A 25356-nucleotide genomic window follows, 5' to 3' on the forward strand; every position below is an offset into this window, starting at 1 on the left:
TTTTTGGTAACTCGTTTCCAAAGGGGGAGAAAAATGTATAGATCATAGGCTTCGAGAGAGAGTGTTGGTTTTTATCTCTCTTTGCACTTATTTGGTTTGATTTTAAACTTTATTGTGTGCTTGTGTGAGCTACTTGTGAGATACTTGTTTGATCTTGTGTTTGATCATATGCTACCCTTAATGCTTGATTGGATGATATTATCTCTTATATCCTAGATGATCATTCACTTGTTTTGGTGATGAGTGCATGCTTTAACTTCTATCATTTTGAGCGCTCCACCAAGATGTATGTGACATGGAAGAGTAACCCATGATCCTAATCGATTGTGCATTTGCATTCAAAAGCAAATTTTAAATAATGCACAAATTTAGGGGGAGCTCTTGCTTATCACATACTTCTCAAAGCGACGATGTTTTTCAATACTATTTATCATTTGTCGAAGCTTTGATCTATATGTTGTCATCAATTACCAAAAAGGGGGAGATTGAAAGTGCAACTATCCCTGGGTGGTTTTGGTAATTCCTAACAACATATAGCTCATTGAGCTAATGCTATTTCAAGATAGATATTTCAGGAAAGCTCAATGATTGGCATGGCATGGATTAGAAAGTGGACCCTTCAAAATGCTAAGGACAAAAGATTGGCTTAAGCTCAAAGCACAAGACTCTACATTTTCTATTTTAGTGATCCAAGATCACATTGAGTCTATAGGAAAAGCCAATACTATTAAGAAGGGATGACGTGTTGCTTAATGAGGTGCTTGCTCAAAATGCTTAGTGATATGCTCCAAAACCCTCCACTACTTTCTCATATCCACATAGTCCCAAACCAAAAGTCCAACTCGGCCCCACCGATTCCTTCTATCCCGCGCCACCGAGTTCAGTTGACATAGCCACTGCCAGAAACCCTAGTCTTTTCGGTCTCACCGATAGGGATCTCGGTCTCACCGAGATGGGATTGTAATCTCTCTGTTTCCCTTCGTAAAGTTTCGGTCAAACCGAGATGAGCGATCGGTCCCACCGAGATTGCAATGCAAACACTCTGTTTCCCTTTCGTAACGCTTCGGTCCAACCGAGATGAGCGAATCGGTCCCACCGAGTTTGCCTGACCAACTCTCTGTTTGACTATTACCAAAATCGGTCCCACCAAGTTTGTCTAATCGGTCTCACCGAGATTACGTTATGCCCTAACCCTAATGATACGGTCCCACCGAGTTGACATCTCGGTCCCACCGAGACACCTAACGGTCACATTATGAACCAAGTCGGTCTGACCGAGTTCTCTGAATCGGTCCCACCGAGTTTGGTGATTTGTGTGTAACGGTTAGATTTTGTGTGGAGGCTATATATACCCCTCCACCCACTCTTCTTTCGTGGAGAGAGCCATCAGAACATTCCTACACTTCCAATACATATTTTCTAAGAGAGAACCACCTACACTTGTGTTGAGGTCAAGATATTCCATTCCAACCACATAAATCTTGATCTCTAGCCTTCCCCAAGTTGCTTTCCACTCAAATCTTCTTTCTACCAAATCCAATCCTATGAGAGAGAGTTGAGTGTTGGGGAGACTATCATTTGAAGCACAAGAGCAAGGAGTTCATCATCAACAAACCATTTGTTACTTCTTGGAGAGTGGTGTCTCCTAGATTGGCTAGGTGTCACTTGGGAGCCTCCGACGAGATTGTGGAGTTGAACCAAGGAGTTTGTAAGGGAAAGGAGATCGCCTACTTCGTGAAGATCTACCCTAGTGAGGCAAGTCCTTCGTGGGCGACGGCCATGGTGGGATAGACAAGGTTGCTTCTTCGTGGACCCTTCGTGGGTGTAGCCCTCCGTGGACTCGCGCAACCGTTACCCTTCGTGGGTTGAAGTCTCCATCAACGTGGATGTACGATAGCACCACCTATCGGAACCACGGATAAAAAAATCTCCGTGTCAACATTGCGTTTGCTCCCTCAATCTCATCCCTTTACCTTCATATGCAATTGTTTTACATTCCGCTGCTATACTCTTAGAATTGCATGTGTAGGTTGATTGCTTGACTTGTGCTAAGTTGTTAAAATCTGCCAAGAACAAAAATTGGGAAAAGGCTTGATTTTTATTTGGTCAAGTAGTCTAATCAACCCCCCCTCTAGACATACTTTCGATCCTACAGTGATGAAACAAATAAACTAGAAAGTATAAGGTTAAAAGTAGAGTTGAGATCAAGGGGGAGAATGTTAGGATGGTCTCTCTCCCGTTCGAACCCAACGGGTCGAACGGGCCCCTGACTCACGCCCTGATCGGGGGCGCCCAACCAAACCATGGTTGGTGGGCCCCTGTGACCTGCGCTATATAAACAGAGGTGGGGGCCAGGGCACGAGCTACGAGGTTCACTGCTACTCACGGGAAGCACACCACCACCGCTATCTCTCTGCCATCACCGGCCACTACTTCACCGTGGCCGGCACCGGCTCGAGCTCTTCAACCCAAGGAGAAGGTAGGGCTACCGGATTGATGTAGCCTAACAGATCCAAAGTGACCTATCACACTGCTCCCAGCATGCAGCAATGGCTGCTCACAGGAGGTTAAGGGCAGCTGGATCCGGGAGCTGCGGCGGCGCGGCGTCTGCGCACCCACCGGTGTACCGCGTTGCTGCTCCTCGCCGGCGTCCTACACCATCTGCACCTCCTCGCCGGCGTCCCTCGCTGCTGCTCCTCACCGGCGTCCCGCGCCATCTGCAGCTCCTTGCCGGCGTCCTGCGCTGGTGCTCCTGGTCGGCGTCGCATGCTCTTCCTCGGCGCCCCGTGGGTGGGTGGGTGGGTGGGTGGGACAGCATGGTGGATCATGGGAGAGAAAAAAGGAGAGAGGATGACAGGTGGGTCAGGCGTGGACACTGTCGGACAAACAGGACGCGAAGACGTTTGTTTTCTGTCCGCTTTGGTCCTAAATCTAGATCAACTTTGGTCTGAAAATGGAGCAGAATGTATACGAACTGGACAAAAATAAGGACGGGGTTTACGGTTGTGTCATCTTTTTTGTCCGTTTGATGCAAACATGCACGGCAGGACGATTTGGGGTCTAGCGTTGGAGTTGGCCTAAATGGCTGATGACAATTTTGGAGCCACCAACCCACTTGCTGTGAGACCGACCGTCAATGTTGATAAGAGATAAAGCAAATGACAGGGAATAGTAATTGTGAACATTTGTTTCTTATTCATTGATGTGGGTGTTATACCCACCCAAAGGGTGTGTTACAAGAGATGTCTTTTACAGAAAGGACGTGAGCCAATAGTTACGTATGTTGCCTAGTAAAGGACGATGGTTAGGGGAGAGGCAGGGATTATTCCTAATAAATAAAATTTAATGGACGTCGATAACTGCCACACGTGTGGTATCTAGGGGGTATCTGCCGCACGCCCCGTGTGGCATCGACACAGGCCCACCCGCCCGAGCACGTCCGGCGCACCCCGCCACAGCCCGCACGTTCGGTGTGCGGCGCGATCCCCCGCATGAGCACGTCCGGGCGAGCGATCACGCGGCCCACACGACCCGTCTCGGCCGTCGCCCCTTCCCGCCTGCGAGCCACACGCCCCGCGTGGCAGTAACCACACCTCCCGCCGCGATTGCTATGGTCCGGACCCTCTTCCATGTACGTGTAACTGCAGTTGCCATGTCGCTGAACTGCAGTTGCCATATCGAACAACTACAGTTGCCATGTCGCTGAACTATAGTTGCCATGTCGGACAACTACAGTTGCCATGGTTGCTCAACTGCAGTTGCCATCTCAGGTCAAGTGCCGGATGCCATTTTTGGGCAACTGCAGCTGTTGCCATGTATGGTCTGGTCTACTACAATTGCCATGATTCAAAAACTTTAGGAGTTGGCACCTACTAACACAAGACAGTTGCCATGTAGCACTACGAAACATGGCAAAAAACATGTCCGGGTAAAGAGAGAGTTGCCTCTTCTTACAAGCACACTAGGGCAATTGCTATGTATCCTGAAAAACACATGGCAACTGATAGCTTTTGGTGTGTGGGGAAAGGAGACGGGCATGTGGACTACGGTGGTATCTTTAGGAGTTGCCACCTACTAACACTAGACAGTTGTCATGTAGCGCTACAAAAACTGACGTGGCAACAATAACATGTTCGGGGTAAAAGAGAGTTGCCATCTGCTTACAATCACGAATAGGGCAGTTGCCATGTAACCTGCAAAAAACATGGCAAATGGGCAGTCGTGGGAGATGGGGGACAGAAGTCGTGCGGGCGCGACGGCAGTTCCACCGCACGCCCCGAGTCGCAACCGCTGACCTCGGAATGAAAACAGCGTGCGGGCGAACTCCCTCACACGCCACACACGCGAGTTGTCCTACGTGGCACACAAAATCAGCCCTCTCATGTCAAGATTCGTGCAAAAGGCACTGGGTGGCGATCGAGGCGTGTGGGCGAGTTGGCTAATGCCCACACGTGTGGGCGTTAGTGTTTTCGAATTTAATTTATTCTTGACACTCCCCTAATCACTGCTTCTCCTTGTGATCATACATAATCTTGTTTAAAGTCTCCTCCAAAATCCTGTGAAAAAATTATGAGGAGATGTGCAATATGCCCTGAAAAACATCTTCAAAAAATTAAGTGAAAAATAAGGAGAAAATAACATATCACGATAGCTATATTACTATTGCCTCATTAAAAAACTTCTATGAGAAACCATTTAAGAAAAAACTCATAAAGGAAAAAAGAGTGCAATATCTAAGATCCAAAGATCTTGAACAGGTTAGAGCAACTCTAGCAGATCCCGCATCCCGCCGGCCTGCAAAACGCGTTTGCAGTTCGCGCGAAACCGCTTTTGCGGGCCGGCTTCTGCGGGTTATGATCTGGCGCAGCTCCTCCCGGCCCGCAAAACTTATATTTGCAACTTAAATTGATCTAGCATAATGCTTTTCTTTGCTTTTGCAACAACATTAGATACAAAAGATATCACCAAATCTTGGCTAGAATAGCAAAACCAAAGAAAAAAAGAAGCACAAGTATGCATTTCAGAAGATTTCCAACTTCCATAACTGCTCACACTAGTTGAAGCAATATCTTCTCCATGACTCATTGTTGATCTGCGAATTCTTGATCTTGCTTTCTTCATTCTTCATCTTTGGTTCGAAAGAAGTAGACGTTGCTTTCCCTCTAGTTGCACATGCAGCCGCATCATTGCCTTCGATTGTACTAAGGAGTGCACTAACATCTATTAAGTTTTTTTCTATCAACAAATCAATGTATTGGCCTTCCCAAAACCAAAATGAGCATCCATCGTCCTACACAAAAGAATGAGCAAGCTCGAAGTGAGCTACCGCAATTGAACTAAAGAATGAGCTATGGAACGAGCTACCGCAAGTGCACGTACCCCGTCGTTTTCGCATTTGTAGAACACCCATCCGGGGTGCTTCGGCGTGCCCGAAGCGAGCCCCAGCACTTGGCGCGGGCAGTCGTCGCACTCTATGAGCGGCATCGGCAGGCCACAAAGACGTTGCGTGAGCGCCGAGCCCAGTGGACGGCCGGACGAGTCCATGCCCGCAAACCTCCGGCTGCGGCGGGCGGACGAACCCGTGCCTGCATGCGGCGATGCGCCCTTGCCTGGGCTGCGGGAGAGGCTCCCTAACCACTCCATCGCCTGGGGCAGCAACCGGCGGCCGGAAAAAGCCAACTCCGGCGGCCCGCGATGAAGTGCCGCAGATCTGCAAATCCGGCAGCCCGCCGACGCAGGGGGGAAAGGGAGGGGAGGCCTCGTGCGCGTGGCGCCCTTCCGGCGTGCTCCTGCCGGCTGCTGTCACAGGAATCTTGGGCGGCGGCCGGCGGCGGCGAGAGGGGGGAGAGGAGAGGTGGTTGGTGGGAGAAAGCGCGGGATGAAATGTCCCCCCACCAACCGCTTCCGCTTATATGCAGGGCACCGCAGCCGCGAGGGGGAAACCCGCGTTTTCCCGGGTTGGGGTCGGGATTTTGCCGCGCCCCCTAAAAATTTTTGCGGGCCGGGACGGGAAGCGGGGTCTGATCGAGCTGGTTTTTCCGTCCCGACCCGCATTTTGGCAGTTATTTTACGAGTCGGGACGGGATGTGGAGTCTGCTAGAGTTGCTCTTATCATATGGGAGTACACCCTCTCTCTTGGATGTGCCTAACTGTCCTCGGTTTCCTGTGACCGCCGATGATATCGCGGTGCTCAAGCACCAAAGCACACCACGGCCGCTCGCCGGAGGACGCCGAGTAGTGATGCCGACCTGCGCGGATGCAAGAAGAGGATGCCGATCTTCGCCGGGGAGCGTCGATGCGGGAGTGCTCGTGGCGTGTGCAGCCATGGGTCTACGCCGCTGCTCTTCGGGACGTCGTCAGCCTCTGTCTTCCGCTCGCGCAGCGGGACTGATGGGATCACTCGGCCGGGAGCGTGTTGATAAAAGAGATAAAGCAAATGATAGGGAATAGTAACTGTGAACAGTTGTATCTTATTCGTTGATGTGGGTATTTATAACCTCCCAATGGATATGTTACGAGAGGTGTCTTTTATAGAAAGGACATGAGCCAATAGTCACGTTTCTTGCCTAGCAACCGACGGTGGTTAAAGGAGAGGCAGGGATCACTCCTAATTAATAAAATTTAATTAATTCTTGACAAAAGTAACCCAGAAATATGATTATGGTCATCACCGCACCATTGAGGGCGTCGACCACAACAACCGGAAATATATTCTCTTTTTTTCATGGGGAAAGGTTCTTTGAGATTCGGTGCGTGCATTGGCACCATGTGAACAGGGAGTGTGAAAGGGTAGCACATGTCGTCACCTTCAGCCGCTCCGGCGTGAGCACGACGTATGTCATCATCCTTTGTCGAGCCATGGCTATCGATGGACGACGAGCGGATAAGGGGGGTGGTGATGCGGAGAGAAGGGAGATGTGGGAGGGAAATGAATACGGCTAGACTTAGTGGTCGTTGTCCTGACTTAAATAGTTGGACTTTGGCCCTCGGGCGGCGAGCCAAAGAGGCGCCACCCGGCGACATGAATGTCTCTACACCCCACCCGGAGGAGAAGCCCGTCAGACCGATGGGTTTCTGAGTGTTTCCACGTGGGACCCCGCCGTAAGTCTGACGTGGTGGAAGCGCCCAGGCCTCCCCATATCACATCCCGGATTTGGGCTCGATATGAGGGGTGCCGGTCGGTCCGGGTGTATAGGGCCGACATGAGGAGCCCGTCTGCATCGTTTTCTTTTTGACCGGTTCAAAAGAATAGAGGGGGAGATTGACGTAATGCGGTGAGTGTATTGCTTGAGCCTCGTGGGCATATATATAGTAGTACATGATCTTCTTGGTGTACAAGACAAGATAGAACAAATCCTAGTCTATCTAATATTTTCTAAATATTCACAATACTCAACATCCCCTGCAGTCACAAGGTAGCGACGCAAACAGTGTGACTGGAGAATAATACAAAGGTAAGCTGACGGACATCCCCCCACAGTTGAACGGTCGATGCATCGCGGAAGTCGTGGCTAGAGTGAAAACCGGCGAGGTTGCTCAAGTAAGGCGGTAGGCCCTTGTGTCGATGTCGATGTAGTCGAGAAACGTAGGGTGGTAACCTAGCAGTCGCCGCCTCCTCGGGCGCGGCCGGTCAACACGACCGCATGTCGGATCAAGCCATCGAGAGAGAATGCGTCCGGCCTGTGAAAGGAGTGTGGGGCCCATTCCTTCATTTGCCTCAAATCTCGATGCCACGTGGTGTTAGACCTAGTAACCAAGGCATGTCTCGTGCATGGCACTCAACTGGACCCACAACATGCATGCACACATGTCCACGTATGAGTCTAAACGGCGGGGATGCATGGTTCGGGGACTGGCGTAAGTGGTGTGAGTCCAGTTTGGATCTAGCTACCAAGAGGTAACGCATGAGTCTAAACGTCTACCAAGAGGATGCATGTCCACGTATGAGTCTAAACGTCTACGTGATGCTCCACACGCGGGTCTAGACGGCGGGTCTGCATGTGCTTTGGATATAGCTACCAAGAGGTAACGCGTCCGGTTTGTGTCTAGGCGGTGCTTCACGGGGCCTGGCGTGGTCTCGTCGTATGACCCATGAAGGGTGTGGTCAAACACCGAGAGCGGCACGAATAAGCCCTAACGCGGGCTATGTGGATGGCATGCCATATCGCATGCTGGATCTAGCCAATGGAGGGAACGAGTTTGGCATGCAAACGGAGTGCGGGGCCCGTTCTGTCATTTTCCTCAAAATTCATTGCCGCTTCATGTGGGCCCTATCTAAAAAGGCCTGTCCAGTGCATCACACACAGCTGGATTCACACCATGCATGCACACTTGGCCACGTAGACACCCACTGTAAACCTTTAGCCAAGTTGACCCACACCATCCATCCACCCACGCACCTCAGTTCGTTGGATCTCCGACGAGTCCCTTCCCTCGGTATGACAAGCATGTTAAAACGACACACGGCTACACGTCTTGCACAACAAGATTGGCGCATCATGCACTAGTGCCAACAAACATGTCCAGCTGAACATCTTTGCCCATTATCTGGATCGAGGCGGCTAGCGGTGCTTGTTGTCGGCCCGGTTGCCTAGCGGTGCATGCTATGGGTAGACATGAATCGCATCACATCGGATCAAGATTCCCCTCTCTTGTACCAGACGCCGGAGCAGCACACATGCATGGTAGAAGAATATGCGTGGTTGATGTGGGAGCTTGGATGAGACGCCATGGGATAGGTGCATGCTGAAATTCAAGATTTAGGAATTGATAACAAAATGAAAATGACAATTCAATTGGTTGTGCAGGTGTACAACATGTTTTAAGGAAAATGTGGAATATGACACGTTCACATGCATTTTGGCAACAAGTGCACTTTTGGAGGGGAAAACACAGGTAGCCACCATGCCTCCCACGATTTTTCTTCCATGTATTTCGCCACAATATTGGAGGAAAAAAAAGAATGTGATTTTGCCTCAAAAAACGACTTGGGGAGAAATTCTCAACTAACCATATTTAGCTACTAGGTTGAGGTTGTCCCCCGTGGGGAGATTCGATCTACCTCTCCTTGATTTTAGGGTGAGTTCAACGTGAACGTGATGGTGAGAGGCTGAAGAAGGAGTTTTGTGCGTTTACAACAGCCATTGTTTTAGAACTGTATAATAATAAATGAAAGAGAATATGTGAAAAACAAAAAAGAAAAAGGATATGCATACATGATGGGCCAGCCCAACCATCTACAGGGACGCGTGGTCCAGCACGCGGGTGAGGTTCGCCTGGGACAGCCCAACAAAATTTGGCCCAACGCTGAGACGCACCGGGCGCAACTGACGGGTGGTGGGAGTTTAGTCCCACCTCGCCAAGCGAGACGCGCACGCACCTACTTATATACGCAGCTGAGAGACCAATTGCATGAGCCTCTCTCACTGAAACAACACGTTCCCTATCCACTTCTGTGTATGCCCTGTGGGGCCTACTAGCAGGAGAAATCAACATCCCACGGGCCTGCATCCTGTCCCATATGGTTGGGTTTCTAGTCGTATGCAGGCCGTGGGGTTTGATATCTCCTGTTAGTTGGTGGGCTTTTTCTTTTCCAAATCACCCAATTTTTTTTACACAGTCACATCCATGTAATAAACATGATTATCAAAGAAAATTCAGCAATAATGAAGTTTACACTGTCCCCTTAAGGTAAAGTCAGAGGTATGTACCTAAGTTTCACTGAGCCACTATAAATTAAATAAAATTCTAAAAAAATTGGAAAACTTTCAAATTCTCTCTATGTTTATGAAAAGATCATGTGTACAAAATTTCAAGTGATTTGGATGTGGTCGAAAAAACCACCTTGTTAGAAAAACTCGCTTAAGTGAGACCAAACGGTCTGTCTGTAATGAAGTGATTTTTTTGACCATCTCCAATATAACCCCAAATTTGTTGTACACGATGCCATAAATGTAACAAACAGGATATCCAAAAATAAAACTAAAAATATTTAGGTTTACACTATCCCCTTATGAAAAGTTTTGTGGTAAGGCAAGTGAGGTAGGTCATGACCATAGCCATGGCATACATTGTTCAAATGGTCTCAAACCGTTCCCCTTTACCCAAGTTGACCCACACCATCCATCCACCCTTGACCCCACCTTGGTTTGTTAGTTCTCCAACCAGTCCCTCCCTCTGTAAGCCAAGCATGTCAAAGCGACACACGGCTACCCGTCTTGCACACCGAGATTGGGCATCATGCACTAGTGCCAGCAAACATGTCCAACTTAGCATCTTTGCCCATGGTGGAAACTATCGCATGGTCTAGATCGAGGTGGCTAGCGGTGCATGTTGTCGGCTTGGTTGGCTAAGGGTGCATGATATGGGTCAACATGAATTGTATTGCATCACATCTAGATTCCCCTGTCCGGTACCGGACGCCAGAGGCCCGGAGCAGCACGTGCATGGTACAAGAATATGCACGGTCGCTGGCGGAGCTTGGATAAAACAAATTTGACCTAACTCACATGGGGTAGGTGCATGCTAAAATTCAATATTTAGGAATTGTTAACAAAATAAAAATGACAATTCAATTGTTTGTACAAGTGACACGTTCACATGCAATATGGCAACTAGTGCACTTTTGGAGGGGGAAAATAGGTGCACTCGTTCCACCATGCCTCCCACGATTTTTCTTCCATGTATTTCGCCACAATATTGGAGGAAAAAAAAGAATGTGATTTTGCCTCAAAAAACGACTTGGGGAGAAATTCTCAACTAACCCTATTTAGCTACTAGGTTGAGGTTGCCCCCCGTGGGGAGATTCGATCTACCTCTCCTTCATTTTAGGGTGAGTTCAACGTGAACGTGATGGTGAGAGGCTTAATGTGGAGCTTTGTGCGTTTACAACACATTTGTTTTAGGAAAGAATAAGCACCTTATAATGTGAAATTATAAAATCCTTATTAAAACATGCTAAAAATCCTTATTTTAAAAAACTTGTTTGTCTTGCGATATAAAACAAACATAAAATTATGGGGATCGTTTATTGCGTGGCCTTTATCCCCCCCTCCCTCCCATATTCGGGACATTTACCGCATTTCTAGGTTTGTAACATCGAAAGTACAAGATCTACGGCGGCCACATGAAATCATAGCAAGGATTGGGATGAAAGCCCCATGTTAAGCTCTTTGGTCCATATATGCACCATATGCTACCAAAGGGAGGGTGGCCTCGACGCCGTTCTCTAGGCTATGATGCTCATCAGCTGCCGTTATAATCCATGCAAATTATCGAGGGGCCGAAAATTCACGGGACCTAGCGCAAGTTAAATCATACGACCCCTAGAGGGTGTGGTTAAACATCGAGAGCGGCATGCATAGGCCCTCACGTAGGCTGTGGGCAACTGGGGCCATATCCCATGCTGGATCAAGCCATAGAGTGGGAATGCGTCCGTCCTGTGAAGGGAGTGCGGGGCCCGTTCCTTGATTTGCCTCAAATCTCGTTGCTGCGTGATGTTAGACCTAGTAACCAAAGCCCGTCCCGTGCATCGCACTCAGCTGGAACCACAACATGCATGCACACATGGCCACATATGAGTCTACACGGCGGGGATGCATGGTTCGGGGGCTGGCACAAGTGTCGCGGGTCATGTGTCTAGGTGCTACTCCACTTGGGTCTAAACAGCGGGGGTGCATGGTTTGGATCTAGCTACCGAGAGGTAACACGCCCGGTTTGTGCCTAGGCGGTGCATCACGGTGTTGGGAATCGTAGCATAATTTTAAAATTTTCCTACGCTCACCAAGATGCATCTATGGAGTATACTAGCAAGGAGGGGAAAGGAGTGCATCTACATACCCTTGTAGATCGCGAGCGGAAGCGTTCCAATGAACGTGGATGACGGAGTCGTACTCGCCGTGATCCAAATCACCGATGACCGAGTGCCGAACGGACGGCACCTCCGCGTTCAACACACGTACGGTGCAGCGACGTCTCCTCCTTCTTGATCCAGCAAGGGGGAAGGAGAGGTTGATGGAGATCCAGCAGCACGACGGCGTGGTGGTGGATGTAGCGGGTCCCGGCAGAGCTTCGCCGAGCTTCTGCGAGAGAGAGAGGTGTTGCAGGGGAGGAGGGAGGCGCCCAAGGCTGTCAGGTTGCTGCCCTCCCCCCCTTTATATAGGCCCCTTGGGGGGGGGGCACCGGCCCTAGAGATGGGATCTCAAGGGGGGGGGGGGCGGCCAAAGGGGGGAAGGAGGTGCCTTGCCCCCCAAGGCAAGTGGGAAGCCCCCCATCCTAGGGTTCCCAACCCTAGGCGCATGGGGGGAGGCCCATGGGGGGGCGCCCAGCCCACTAGGGGCTAGTTCCCTTCCCACTTCAGCCCACGGGGCCCTCCGGGATAGGTGGCCCCACCCGGTGGACCCCGGGGACCCTTCCGGTGGCCCCGGTACAATACCGGTAACCCCCGAAACTTTCCCGGTGGCCGAAACTGGACTTCCCATATATAATTCTTCACCTCCGGACCATTCCGGAACCTCTCGTGACGTCCGGGATCTCATCCGAGACTCCGAAAAACTTTCGGGTTTCCGCATACACATATCTCTACAACCCTAGCGTCACCGAACCTTAAGTGTGTAGACCCTACGGGTTCGGGAGACATGCAGACATGACCGAGACGCCTCTCCGGTCAATAACCAACAGCGGGATCTGGATACCCATGTTGGCTCCCACATGTTCCACGATGATCTCATCGGATGAACCACGGTGTCGAGGATTCAATCAATCCCGTATACAATTCCCTTTGTCAATCTTTATGTTACTTGCCCGAGATTCGATCGTCGGTATCCCAATACCTTGTTCAATCTCGTTACCGGCAAGTCTCTTTACTCGTACCGCAATGCATGATCCCGTGACTAACGCCTTAGTCACATAGAGCTCATTATGATGATGCATTACCGAGTGGGCCCAGAGATACCTCTCCGTCACACGGAGTGACAAATCCCAGTCTCGATCCGTGCCAACCCAACAGACACTTTCGGAGATACCCGTAGTGCACCTTTATAGTCACCCAGTTACGTTGTGACGTTTGGCACACCCAAAGCACTCCTACGGTATCCGGGAGTTGCACGATCTCATGGTCTAAGGAAAAGATACTTGACATTGGAAAAGCTCTAGCAAACGAAACTACACGATATTTTATGCTATGCTTAGGATTGGGTCCTGTCCATCACATCATTCTCCTAATGATGTGATCCCGTTATCAATGACATCCAATGTCCATAGTCAGGAAACCATGACTATCTGTTGATCAACAAGCTAGTCAACTAGAGGCTTACTAGGGACACGTTGTGGTCTATGTATTCACAAATGTATTACGATTTCCGGACAATACAATTATAGCATGAACAATAGACAATTACCATGAACAAAGAAATATAATAATAACCATTTATTATTGCCTCTAGGGCATATTTCCAATAGTCTCCCACTTGCACTAGAGTCAATAATCTAGTTACATTGTGATGAATCGAACACCCATTGCGTCCTGGTGTTGATCATGTTTTGCTCTAGGGAGAGGTTTAGTCAACGGTTCTGCTACATTCAGGTCCGTATGTACTTTACAAATATCTATGTCTCCATTTTGAACACTTTCACAAATGGAGTTGAAGCGACGCTTGATATGCCTGGTCTTCCTGTGAAACCTGGGCTCCTTCGCAAGGGCAATAGCTCCAGTGTTGTCACAGAAGAGAGTCATTGGGCCCGACGCATTGGGAATCACCCCTAGGTCGGTAATGAACTCCTTTATCCAGACTGCTTCCTGTGCTGCCTCCGAGGCTGCCATGTACTCCGCTTCACATGTAGATCCCGCCACGACGCTTTGCTTGCAACTGCACCAGCTTATTGCTCCTCCATTCAAAATATACACGTATCCGGTTTGTGACTTCGAGTCATCCAGATCTGTGTCGAAGCTAGCGTCAACGTAACCCTTTACGACGAGCTCTTCGTCACCTCCATAAACGAGAAACATATCCTTAGTCCTCTTCAGGTACTTCAGGATATTCTTGACCGTTGTCCAGTGTTCCATGCCGGGATTACTTTGGTACCTTCCTACCAAACTTACGGCAAGGTTTACATCAGGTCTGGTACACAACATGGCATACATAATAGACCCTATGGCCGAGGCATAGGGGATGACACTCATCTTTTCTATATCTTCTGCCGTGGTTGGGCATTGAGCCGTGCTCAACTGCACACCTTGCAATACAGGCAAGAACCCCTTCTTGGACTGATCCATATTGAACTTCTTCAATATCTTGTCAAGGTATGTACTCTGTGAAAGACCAATGAGGCGTCTTGATCTATCTCTATAGATCTTGATGCCTAATATATAAGCAGCTTCTCCAAGGTCCTTCATTGAAAAACACTTATTCAAATAGGCCTTTATACTTTCCAAGAATTCTATATCATATCCCATCAATAATATGTCATCCACATATAATAAGAGAAATGCTACAGAGCTCCCACTCACTTTCTTGTAAACACAGGCTTCTCCATAAGTCTGTGTAAACCCACACGCTTTGACCATTTCATCAAAGCGAATGTTCCAACTCCGAGATGCTTGCACCAGCCCATAGATTGAGCGCTGGAGCTTGCATACTTTGTTAGCATTCTGAGGATCGACAAAACCTTCCGGCTGCATCATATACAACTCTTCCTTAAGGAAACCGTTGAGGAATGCCGTTTTGACGTCCATCTGCCATATCTCATAATCATAGTATGCGGCAATTGCTAACATGATTCGGACGGACTTCAGCTTCGCTACGGGTGAGAAAGTCTCATCGTAGTCAACCCCTTGAACTTGTCGATAACCCTTAGCGACAAGTCGAGCCTTATAGATGGTCACATTACCATCCGCGTCCGTCTTCTTCTTAAAGATCCATTTGTTTTCTATGGCTCGCCGATCATCGGGCAAGTCAGTCAAAGTCCATACTTCGTTTTAATACATGGATCCTATCTCGGATTTCATGGCTTCTAGCCATTTGTCGGAATCCGGGCCCGCCATCGCTTCTTCATAGTTCGAAGGTTCACCGTTGTCTAACAACATGATTTCCAGGACAGGGTTGCCATACCACTCTGGTGCGGAACGTGTCCTTGTGGATCTACGAAGTTCAGTAACTTGATCTGAAGCTTCATGATCATCATCATTAACTTCCTCCCCAGTCGGTGTAGGCACCACAGGAACATTTTCCCGCGCTGCGCTACTCTCCGGTTCGGAAGGGGTGACTATCACCTCATCAAGTTCCACTTTCCTCCCACTCAATTCTTTCGAGAGAAACTCCTTCTCCAGAAAGGACCCGTTCTTGTCAACAAAGATCTTGCCTTCGGATATGAGGTAGAAAGTATACCCAATAGTTTCCTTAGGGTATCCTATGAAGACGCATTTTTCCGACTTGGGTTCGAGCTTTTCAGGTTGAAGTTTCTTGACATAAGCATCGCATCCCCAAACTTTTAGAAACGACAGCTTAGGTTTCTTCCCAAACCATAATTCATACGGTGTCGTCTCAACGGATTTCGACGGAGCCCTATATAAAGTGAATGCGGCAGTCTCTAAAGCATAGCCCCAAAATGAGAGCGGTAAATCGGTAAGAGACATCATAGATCGCACCATATCCAATAGAGTGCGATTACGACGTTCGGACACACCATTTCTCTGAGGTGTTCCAGGCTGCGTGAGTTGTGAAACTATTCCACATTTCCTTAAGTGTGCACCAAACTCGTGACTTAAATATTCTCCACCACGATCTGATCGTAAGAATTTTATTCTCCTGTCACGTTGATTCTCAACCTCACTCTGAAATTCCTTGAATTTTTCAAAGGTTTCAGACTTGTGTTTCATTAGGTAGACATACCCATATCTACTTAAGTCATCAGTGAGAGTGAGAACATAACGATATCCTCCGCGAGCCTCAACACTCATTGGACCGCACACATCGCTATGTATGATTTCCAATAAGTTGGTTGCTCGCTCCATTGTTCCGGAGAACGGAGTCTTGGTCATCTTACCCATGAGGCATGGTTCGCACGTGTCAAATGATTCGTAATCAAGAGACTCCAAAAGTCCATCTGCATGGAGCTTCTTCATGCGCTTGACACCAATGTGACCAAGGCGGCAGTGCCACAAGTATGTGGGACTATCGTTATCAACTTTACATCTTTTGGTATTCACACTATGAACATGTGTAACATCACGTTCGAGATTCATCAAAAATAAACCATTGACCAGCGGGGCATGACCATAAAACATATCTCTCAAATAAATAGAACAACCATTATTCTCGGATTTAAATGAGTAGCCATCTCGAATTAAACGAGATCCAGATACAATGTTCATGCTCAAAGCTGGCACTAAATAACAATTATTGAGGTTTAAAACTAATCCCGTGGGTAGATGCAGAGGTAGCGTGCCCACGGCGATCACATCGACCTTGGAACCATTCCCGACGCGCATCGTCACCTCGTCCTTCGCCAGTCTCCGTTTATTCCGTAGTTCCTGTTTTGAGTTACAAATATGAGCAACCGCACCGGTATCAAATACCCAGGAGCTACTACGAGTACTGATAAGGTACACATCAATTACATGTATATCACATATAGGTGTTGCCGGCCTTCTTCTTGTCCGCTAAGTATTTGGGGCAGTTCCGCTTCCAGTGACCACTTCCCTTGCAATAAAAGCACTCAGTCTCGGGCTTGGGTCCATTCTTTGACTTCTTCCAGTAACTGGTTTACCGGGCGCGGCAACTCCCTTGCCGTCCTTCTTGAAGTTCTTCTTACCCTTGCCCTTCTTGAACTTAGTGGTTTTATTCACCATCAACACTTGATGTTCTTTTCTGATCTCTACCTCAGCTGATTTCAGCATTGAATATACCTTAGGAATGGTCTTTTCCATCCCCTGCATATTGAAGTTCATCACAAAGCTCTTGTAGGTTGGTGGAAGCGACTGGAGGATTCTTTCAATGACCGCGTCATCCGGGAGATTGACTCCCAGCTGAGACAAGCGGTTATGCCACCCAGACATTCTGAGTATGTGCTCACTAACAGAACTGTTCTCCTCCATTTTACAGCTGAAGAACTTGTCGGAGACATCATATCTCTTGACCCGGGCATGAGCTTGGAAAACCAATTTCAGCTCCTCGAACATCTCATCTGCTCCATGTTTCTCAAAACGCTTTTGGAGACCCGGTTCTAAGCTGTAAAGCATGCCGCACTGAACGAGGGAGTAATCATTAGCACGCTACTGCCAAGCGTTCATAACGTCTTGGTTTTGGGGGATTGGTGCTTCACCTAGCGGTGCTTCTAGGACATAATCTTTCTTGGCTACTATGAGGATGATCCTCAGGTTCCGGACCCAGTCCGTATAGTTGCTGCCATCATCTTTCAGCTTGGTTTTCTCTAGGAACGCGTTGAAATTGAGGACAACGTGGGCCATTAGATCTACAAGACATAGTGTAAAGATTTTAGACTAAGTTCATGATAATTAAGTTCATCTAATCAAATTATTTAATGAACTCCCACTCAGATAGACATCCCTCTCGTCATCTAAGTGAAACATGATCCGAGTTTAACTAGGCCGTGTCCGATCATCACGTGAGACGGACTAGTCAAGATCGGTGAACATCTCCATGTTGATCGTATCTTCTATACGACTCATGCTCGACCTTTCGGTCCTCCGTGTTCCGAGGCCATGTCTGTACATGCTAGGCTCGTCAAGTCAACCTAAGTGTATTGCGTGTGTTCCGAGGCCATGTCTGTACATGCTAGGCTCGTCAACACCCGTTGTATTCGAACGTTAGAATATATCACACCCGATCATCACGTGGTGCTTCGAAACAACGAACCTTCGCAACGGTGCACAGTTAGGGTGAACATTTTCTTGAAATTATTATAAGGGATCATCTTACTTACTACCGTCGTTCTAAGCAAATAAGATGCAAAAACATGATACACATCACATGCAATCAAATAGTGACATGATATAGCCAATATCATTATGCTCCTTTGATCTCCATCTTCGGGGCACCATGATCATCTTCGTCACCGGCATGACACCATGATCTCCATCATCGTGATCTCCATCATTGTGTCTTCATGAAGTCGTCACGCCAACGATTACTTCTACTTCTATGGCTAACGCCTTTAGCAACAAAGTAAAGTAAATTACATGGCGTTATTCAATGACACGCAGGTCATACAAAATAATAAAGACAACTCCTATGGCTCCTGCCGGTTGTCATACTCATCGACATGCAAGTCGTGATTCCTATTACAAGAATATGATCAATCTCATACATCACATATATCATTCATCACATCTTCTGGCCATATCACATCACATAGCACTTGCTGCAAAAACAAGTTAGACGTCCTCTAATTGTTGTTGCATGTTTTTACGTGGTTTGTAGGTTTCTAGCAAGAACGTTTTCTTACCTACGTATGACCACAACGTGATTTGCCAATTTCTATTTACCCTTCATAAGGACCCTTTTCATCGAATCCGTTCCGACTAAAGTAGGAGAGACAGACACCCGCTAGCCACCTTATGCAACTAGTGCATGTCAGTCGGTGGAACCTGTCTCACGTAAGCGTACGTGTAAGGTCGGTCCGGGCCGCTTCATCCTACAATGCCGCCGAAACAAGAAAAGACTAGTAGCGGCAAGAAGAATTGGCAAACTCAACGCCCACAACTGCTTTGTGTTCTACTCGTGCATAGTAACTACGCATAGGCCTGGCTCATGATGCCACTGTTGGGAATCGTAGCATAATTTTAAAATTTTCCTACGCTCACCAAGATGCATCTATGGAGTATACTAGCAACGAGGGGAAAGGAGTGCATCTACATACCCTTGTAGATCGCGAGCGGAAGCGTTCCAATGAACGTGGATGACGGAGTCGTACTCGCCGTGATCCAAATCACCGATGACCGAGTGTCGAACGGACGGCACCTCCGCGTTCAACACACGTACGGTGCAGCGACGTCTCCTCCTTCTTGATGCAGCAAGGGGAAAGGAGAGGTTGATGGAGATCCAGCAGCACGACGGCGTGGTGGTGGATGTAGCGGGTCTCGGCAGGGCTTCGCCGAGCTTTTGCGAGAGAGAGAGGTGTTGCAGGGGAGGAGGGAGGCGCCCAAGGCTGTCAGGTTGCTGCCCTCCCTCCCCCCCCTTTATATAGGCCCCTTGGGGGGCGCTGGCCCTGGAGATGGGATCTCAAGGGGGGGGGGGGGGGCGGCGGCCAAAGGGGGGAAGGAGGTGCCTTGCCCCCCAAGGCAAGTGGGAAGCCCCCCATCCTAGGGTTCCCAACCCTAGGCGCATGGGGGGAGGCCCATGGGGGGCGCCCAGCCCACTAGGGGCTGGTTCCCTTCCCACTTCAGCCCACGGGGCCCTCCGAGATAGGTGGCCCCACCCGGTGGACCCCCGCGACCCTTCCGGTGGTCCCGGTACAATACCGGTAACCCCCGAAACTTTCCCGGTGGCCGAAACTGGACTTCCCATATATAATTCTTCACCTCCGGACCATTCCGGAACCTCTCATGACGTCCGAGATCTCATCCGGGACTCCGAACAACTTTCGGGTTTCCGCATACACATATCTCTACAACCCTAGCGTCACCGAACCTCAAGTGTGTAGACCCTACGGGTTCGGGAGACATGCAGACGTGACCGAAATGCCTCTCCGGTCAGTAACCAACAGCGGGATCTGGATACCCATGTTGGCTCCCACATGTTCTACGATGATCTCATCGGATGAACCACGATATCGAGGATTCAATCAATCCTGTATACAATTCCCTTTGTCAATCGGTATGTTACTTGCCCGAGATTCGATCGTCGGTATCCCAATACCTTGTTCAATCTCGTTACCGGCAAGTCTCTTTACTCGTACCGCAATGCATGATCCCGTGACTAACGCCTTAGTCACATAGAGCTCATTATGATGATGCATTACCGAGTGGGCCCAGAGATACCTCTCCGTCACACGGAGTGACAAATCCCAGTCTCGATCCGTGCCAACCCAACAGACACTTTCGGAGATACCCGTAGTGCACCTTTATAGTCACCCAGTTACGTTGTGACGTTTGGCACACCCAAAGCACTCCTACGGTATCCGGGAGGTTCACGATCTCATGGTCTAAGGAAAAGATACTTGACATTGGAAAAGCTCTAGCAAACGAAACTGCACGATCTTTTATGCTATGCTTAGGATTGGGTCCTGTCCATCACATCCTTCTCCTAATGATGTGATCCCGTTATCAATGACATCCAATGTCCATAGTCAGGAAACCATGACTATCTGTTGATCAACGAGCTAGTCAACTAGAGGCTTACTAGGGACACGTTGTGGTCTATGTATTCACACATGTATTACGATTTCCGGACAATACAATTATAGCATGAACAATAGACAATTACCATGAACAAAGAAATATAATAATAACCATTTATTATTGCCTCTAGGGCATATTTCCATCACACGGGGCCTGGCGTGGTCTCATCATATGACCCATGAAGGTTATGGTCAAACACCGAGAGGGGCATGCATAAACCCTCACGCGGGGTAAGTGTAAACGAGGCCATATCGCATGTTGGATCTAGCCTATGGGAGGGAACAAGTCCGGCATGCGGACGGTGTGTGGGGCTCGTTCCTTCACTTTCCTCAAAATTCGGTGCCGCTTCATGTGTGCCCTAACCACAAAGGCCCGTCCCGTGCATCACACTCACCTGGACCCACACCTTGCAAGCACACTTGGCCACGTAGACACACACGGATAAACCTTGAAAATAGCTAGGGTTTATTAATTATCCATTCATTTTACCTAATCGGTACAACATAGCTAGCGATGAACAAAAAAGCTAGTAGATCCCATGTGAAATTAAATGTGCCAACTGTCCCTTCTAGTATTTTTTTTCAGTAGTTCTCCCTTCTAGTATTTAGTACTACTGCGCAAAACAAAAAAATGTCCCTCCTATTTTGCTGTTTTTTTAAACTCACTATTTTGGTGTTCGGTTTGCACTTTTTCTTTTACTTGGTTGGTTGATTGGTTGGTTCGGGCAAATCTCTGGGTGTGCACGATGCCGTATACGTGCATGTTTCTACCTAAATTTCTAAAGTGACAAATTGTGCGTGGCCTTGACCTCTCTCTCCCAAACAAATTGAATTTTCACTCCCCAAATCTCACTCCCGCCTCCAGCGTTCGATCGCCTCTGCCTATCCACCCACGTCTTCCTCGCCGCCCACTACTCACCGCCGCCAAAAAGCCCACATTCTTGCCGGCAAGGATGATCCTACCTGCCGGGGGAGGGTGCGTGGCTGGTGCGTTCCGTGCGGCGGATGTGGACCCCATGAAGGAACTGGTCGACAAAGACGTCATCGCCGCCGATTCGCAGCCGCAGCTGGTCCAACACAGCACCAACGACGACGAATCGGTTAGTGTCTGCAGATATTAACCCTAGAATTTGCCTTCTCAAGGTTAACCCTAGAAATTGCTCTCTTGTTATTCCTCGCTATTCGTATAGACAATCGTACTGTTCGCCTTTTTTTTATTAATCGTACGGTTTTGCAAATTTAGATGAATGGATCATTTGTATTCCATTTTATGCCTGTCTTTCATATAACCAAAGTTTTAGGAAACCAATACAAAGAAAAAACAATCCATTTATGCCTGCCTTTGATATAGTGTACAATTCGCTGGCATGAGATTTTTTTCTTCTAATACCAGATTGCAGATTTGGAAGAATGGGAGAACTACCTACAGCTGAGGGAAGCTTTCAGAAAGAAAATCTTCAAGTGGCTCATGGCTGCAAAGATTGTGTACCGGCGTAACGGTCTCTATAAATGCCCGTTCTGCATGAAAGAGAACCATCATTCTAAAACCACAGCAATTGCAGCTTACAGAAAGAGGTGGCATCTTAAGGCAAAACCTACTGAGTTGGCCAACAAATTGGGGAGGGTTAAGACCTAAAAGCATATAGTCATGTTTGTTTTTTGTGTTCTATCGACACCAAATGTAAAAAAAATATGGGCCCACATGAGCAAGTATCAATCTTTATCTCCTTCGACGGTCAGTGCCACATTGGCCAACATGAACAAGTGTTGATCTCATTGGACTTACATCCTGGCAAAATTCGGTGTCATTCTGAACCTGCTTCATGGGAGGCCTTTCGGGACGGGAAGGGTCCGTCTCGAAGCATGTTTTTGTCGACATCCTTGAAGTGGACCAACAATCTTGTACCAACATGACTAGCATCATTGCAAAGTTTCGTCGCTTTTTGACGTTGTAAGGATTATCTAGGGCTTTCGTGTCGATAATCATATAATACTTACTTTTTTTTCTGCGCCTGTTTTTTTCTGCGCTCGAGGGTGGGCTGCCATGCATGCATGTTGTTGGGCTGTGTAAAGAAGCCCACCCGTTGGACTGAGCGATGTCCACTGCCGTTGCATGCGCCCGAGCGAGCCTACGTTGCGTGCGGTTGCATGCACGCGTCCGCTTCAGCCTACGTTGCAGGCGTGCACATACGCGAAGGAGCACGCGCCGCAGAGCCGTTCCCGGTTGACCCGACGGACGGCACATAGGGCAGCACTTAAACTTCGCATTTTGATTCACATTACAGTTTCCCACGCGTGTACACTCCTGATGTCGCGGTGGGTGGAAAATTTGTTCACATTTGATCCCATTACTGCCACGGTGGCTATTTAAGCCACCTATCATGTTCCTCTTCCTCTTACACCCTTCATCCATCTCCCATACTCTCCCACCTGCATTTTGCGCCTGCCCTTCTTCTTCTTCACCACAAACAGCCCCAAGAACCAGCCCGCCACAGCCATGCAGTACACCGGGCCAACCTACCGCTTCCCCCCCACCGTGCCGGAGATGCTCTACCCCGCCGGGGTGTACGTCGAGAGCACCCTTCGTGTGTGGGCGATGTCAAGGTGGAGGGGCGCAAGGGGGTTCACCGACTTCTTCCTTGGGGCCGGCTACGGGCACCTCCCTCGGGGATCTCCAAGGATGTACCGAGTCGAGGAGGTCATCCACAACGGGGTTGTGGTTGCTATCCTTGCCCACTTCACCAACACCTTCGATGCGTTCTACCTCCTCGGCCGCGTGTTCTGGTGTGGCTGCGAGTTCATAGCTTTCACCACCCATAACATCTTCACGGACTACGACAACGTCTTCCCCACCGACGAGCGCATGCACACTCTGCCGTACCCCATCAACAACACCGCGGAGGAGCAGTGAAGGGCGCCCGGAGGAGGAGCAAGGAGGAGCCTGGTGGAGAAGCGGCGGCCATCTATCTATCTATCTATCTATCTTTTTTAGCTAAAAAATCTATCTATCTATATTTGTCTTGGTGTTATTTAAGTTGTAAGCGTACTATTAATTCATTTTGTGGGCTTTGGTTGGCCCGAATTATCTATATTTATTATACAAAGTTTTACAGTGGTTGGGATTTTTTGGAACCGTTTTAATCTCTGGCATTTTAGTCATAGGAAAAAATTGTTTAAAAAAAAGTCATAGGAAGAAAACAATCACGCACCGCCCCTCTCATCCAATGCAGAACCGCCGTCGCCATCGTCCTTCCCCTCACCCATCGCCATTACAACCGCGACATCTCCTCCCTCTCCTTCTCCTCTTTCTCGCGGCCGCAACTTTGCTCGTCTCCTCTTCCACATCCCACCCCCTTCTTCCATCCACGCAAGAACCTCGATGGAGGAGCAGATCGCCGGTGGCGACAACGCCGACTTCGTGGAGATCGCCGACGGCGACTAGGTCAAGATGGCGAGGTTGATGGAGATCCGTTCCTGGTTTAACAACATAAGGCAGTTGAACTAGACGGCAATGGCCACTTTGAGGGAAATGACATCCAGGGAGAAGAAAAAGCTTTTCCCCCTGCCCGCACAACCGAGGCACGACATCGAGATCCTCCTGTGGGCGATGGAGCAGGCCATTTCGTCCAGCCCGTGGGACAGGCGCAGGTGGTGCGCGTTCAGATCCAGGGTAGAGCATCCACTGGATCAGGAACCCACGGTGCACGAGGTGCCGTTGCAGATTGTGGAGCCTCCAACCGAGTCGGAGATGACTCCGAAGCGCAAGAGGTGGAGGACAGTGGTCACGACATCGCTTCCCCGCCGTTCTCCACGCTTCCCTCGCTGCTCCCCTCGTCTGAACGGCGGCGGTACCGTTGTTTAGAGTAAGCTTCCCCACTCCTAATCTTCCTACTGCTCGTGCTTACAGTTGTGGCGGTAGTGATTGAGTACATGCTTTTGGGGGCTGGATTTTGATGTATATGAACCCTAGGCTAAATTCGTACTGTTGTAGTGGTAGTATTTGATGTTCACCTACACTTCTACTCAAAAAATTTGTTATGTGTCTTTCTACTATTAAGTGCTTGATACTATATTTGAACCTTTTTTTTGAGTTGTTGATTGCTTTTTGGTAGAGCTACCAGCTCTTATGGAGATGCTCATGTTGTATGTCTTGTTCTCCATGATTTGTACTAGCATTCTGTGCAATTAGATGCCATGACAAGCCATGTAGCATAGTTATTTATTGCCTCCAACATGCCATCATTTTACTCTGTGCATCTCAGCAAGTATAAATTTGTCAGCTATAAAACTTTGCGAATTTGCTTGATGGTTCCCACTAAACTATAAACCCCCCTTTTGTTTTCAAAGTAAGCCACTGACATCCGGGTCCCACGGAAGTCACGCACACACAAATGCTCCCAGTCATGTGGCCCCTGGCCCACTGGTCATCCTCGATGGCTATCCAACCTCAGTGTGCCTCTACCAATAACAGCAGCCCTTTCTGTTATAAAACTATGCAACTTTACTTGAAGGTTGCCACTAAAAATATAACTTCTATGGCAATGCTTCCTAAAATTTATTTGCATTATGTTGTCAATACTTTCATGCCATGCCTTTTGTTGCTATGACAAGTTTATGTTGCATGGTAAAATCTTGCTCTAAAGTGGCCATGTTAATATAATTGTTTGATGTTAAAAGTAAGTTGCACTTGTGAGCTTGGTTTTGTTTGCTTGTTGTAACCATCATGTCAACACTGTTTGTCATTATAACTGTTTCAGCATAACTGTAATTTTCACTAAGTCCTAACCTGTAACAGCAACTTTGCCATTCGTGTTTCGCAGGAAAAAAACTGGAGTTCACAAGGCTGGAGACCTGGAGTTGTGAGGCTAGCAGGCTGATGGCGCTGCTGCTCGCTGATCCTTCTTCTTCCAACTTTTGTTCCTCCTTTTCTGTCCACTCGTTGGATTCCTGGGCTACATCCCTATGTGCTGTTACTGTATTAAGTTGATCCTTTAAATTTAT

This window comes from Aegilops tauschii, chromosome 5 (assembly GCF_002575655.3).
Source record: "Aegilops tauschii subsp. strangulata cultivar AL8/78 chromosome 5, Aet v6.0, whole genome shotgun sequence".
In the NCBI taxonomy this organism is placed as follows: domain Eukaryota; kingdom Viridiplantae; phylum Streptophyta; class Magnoliopsida; order Poales; family Poaceae; genus Aegilops; species Aegilops tauschii.